The sequence below is a fragment of the Hermetia illucens genome, chromosome 7 (assembly GCF_905115235.1).
Source record: "Hermetia illucens chromosome 7, iHerIll2.2.curated.20191125, whole genome shotgun sequence".
Taxonomy (NCBI): Eukaryota; Metazoa; Arthropoda; class Insecta; order Diptera; family Stratiomyidae; genus Hermetia; species Hermetia illucens.
Genome location: NC_051855.1, coordinates 14,356,851 through 14,360,047, shown reverse-complemented (window position 1 = coordinate 14,360,047; position 3,197 = coordinate 14,356,851).

Below are 3,197 nucleotides of genomic sequence, written 5' to 3'. Positions count from 1 at the left end.
TGATTGCGTTTTCTTTTAAATTCAAAGATGACTCAGAAAAGGCAAAACCAACATTGACTCTATTCAAGCAATTACTCTACAAAGACTCGACTTGACCCTTGCTTTAGATTATATGGGGGGTATCTCGTCCTATCTGGCATTTTAATATAATGTTGGCCCAATGTAAGACACTGAAAAATAAAGTAAGGGATCAAATGAAAAGGAGAGGCGGGGAGGAAGGGTAACAAACTTGATCTATACTGAAAGGACTATCGACGCAGCACGAACTGTCAACTTACTTCCTTCACACTTTGCAGTTCCTATTCCTCTTGGCATCTCAACTATTAGATTGTAGATGTGCCAAGAAAAACCATCTAAAAAGTGAATAGCCTTGAACGGTTTTCTGTGATGTCAGACAAAACCCTATTGTCTTCTGCAGTGGAGTAGGACCCCTGGAAATGAGTTGCGAGAAGCCGATTTACCCTATCCTGTCCATTCTCGGTAAATGACCCATGTTCCTTCTTCAGACAGACAGCAGATATTGCCTTGTCTTTGGCTATAGCTTTATATAATCGGAGGCTTCTGTGATTTATTCTACTCCTTCACGGAATTCCCTGAAGCTCTTTCGTTTTCAAAAAAGTTTTGTTTCCCTGATCGCGTTGCTATACGCCGACAGTGGACTTCTGTACTTGTCCCAGTCTCCGGTTCAAGAGTTTTCGGACCGCCTTTCGCATTCTGGCAAGGTTCCTTCTCCACCAGAATACCTCCCTTGATTACCTGACTTTCTTGGCGAGGCAGCTGGCCTCATATGCATTGCTCTGTTGAGGCCGTCCACTACTATTTCTAGCTCTATTTCGCTCCTCATGTCACCGGTCACCTTTAGATGAGCCAGGTTATCACTCAGGTATCTTGTGTAGGAGCCCCAGTCTGCCCCCTGGGATTCCTTCTTATTCTAGTCATTCTCTGATCCGACAAAGAAGGTTCATCCGACACCCTTTACCCTGATGACGAAGCGTAGAAACTTCTCCACTTCAACCGCTGCGACTTTTGGAAGGTAGATCGTCACCATGTGTGCCCCTTGTATAGCATTCCCAGCACATGTCGAGAGTTCCATCCAGAAAGTGGTCCAGTGGATGCAAATCAAACGATTATGCAAGGCATTGTATCGATCCATGACAGTCTTTCCACGGTGAATGATATTTTTTGTCAAGAAAGGATGTAACATCCATGGGAAGGTAGACCGTCACCATGCGTGCCCCTGGTATATCATCTCCAGCACATGTCGAGAGTTCTGTTCTCTTCCTCCTTGCAGTTTAGAGACAATAGTCCTCAGTGAGTCCGCCTTGTCCTCCGTCACGCAGTCTCCCAGTATAAAACCTGTTGGTGTGACAATGCAATTCGATCTAGAACTTCAAGCTTGCTAGTACACACTCAAGACCGTAATTGTGCACTGAAAGGAAATATCGAATTTTTCAAGATGACACGTATCCCTCCTGAAATGAAGGAGCGGATTCCACAGAATATTTTCCATGTGAATGCCCCGCCTATGGACACATCAGACATCAGATCTTTGATGTCGATATGCTTCAGTTGCCACGGGTAGCATCACATCAAAACAGAAATCCTGTGATACATTAACGGATCCGGGATACCCCGTTAGGCGGGCAAGCCGAGTGAGAGAGTGCTCAGATGCTATGCTTCTCCCCACCACAAACACAGATACACTTGGTTTCAGAGGCCGAACGAAGTTAGCAGCGGAGAAGCTGGCCAGAAAAAGAGAAGTGTTACCGCTATATGTTCTGTGAAGTCGGAAATGGGTTCACGGCTACGACATTGAAGAATGATGAGGAACGTCTGAGCGAACTTAGGTCTAAAACTGAACCAAACTGCGCTTCCCGTACGGTGCACTAAAATATCTATAATAATAGATTCCGCCCCTTACGTTTGATTCCCTGCTATTCTAGTTACTTTTGGATTTCATCCCCTTGCGTCGAGAATAAGATTGTCATGCGTTTCCTCGAGCTCAAACAGTGTCAGACTTGGTGGGGCGTTGCAGCTGTATACATATAAACCACTTATTTTGGTCGCTTGTCGACCGCAAACTCATATCGCCATTCCGCCAGTCGAATCTGTGACCCACCTACGGTTCACTTACGATGGCAATTTCCATCTCAGATTCTTAGGTGGTCTGCTCAAGTAAATCCTGTCCGCTAACTGCAATAGTTGATGTTTATTTGAAAGAATAATATGAGAAAATGCATTGCAGTCAGCGCCTTCCGAAATTCGGGGCGTTTACCACTTCCGGCAACATGCCGGTTGTCTCATGCTTCTTTTACTTCACACAATAGGCAATTGGTCCCTGGCAATATAGCCTTTCTCTACACACTTTCTGCATCGGTCGGATCGATCAATGCCGCTGGTGCATACCTTCATGCCTTCATTAGGCAATGAAAGCAAGCTCTTTAGTGAGATCTGGATTGGGTAGACGTTTAAGAGTCTACCCAATCCAAAATAAAATTATGTTTAAGAATTTAGGGATTCCTGAGTCCGCCATCCACTTAATGGCGGACCGGACCCCCTTAGAGTTGACTTGACAGTAGATGGCCGGATGCCAAAAGCTGGTCCTGGCCCCACCATTGTGGGTTCAGAACTTTGGCGAGCCAGTCTGTCAGCCTCCTTATTACCAGCATTTGTTTAATGCCCTGCACCCACGTCAGGAAGTTTTCGTTCAGTCGGCCAAGTTTCAGCAGCACTTGATGACAACTCCACACCAACTGGCTTGATATGTCGTTGCTGTTTAGTGCTAACAAAACGCTGGTATACATGTGTATTAAATAAGCCTGCCGAATTTCAAAAAGATCGGTTTAGTAGTTTCCGTAATCATTTTGATCACCGGTTTCAAATATGTTATTTGTAGAAAAAACGTGTTTAAAGTTTCAACTTGAGGTCGTTTGCGGTAGGGGTTCTTCTCTTTCAATGACCATATTTCAGTCAGTTTTATTCGGATCGGTTTGGAATTTTAAGGACGTATTCTCAGATAGTTATGCTTAAAAAAAATGTTGAAAGTCAAAAGTGTGGTTAACCCCTTAAGCTGCAACCTACATGAAAAAATGATGTTATCCCTATGTTTTGACCATTCTTTCACTGTTAACCACCAGTAATGGCTACAGCAAAACAGATTGACAGATAATGTGCCATTATTGAAGATTCTTTTCTAA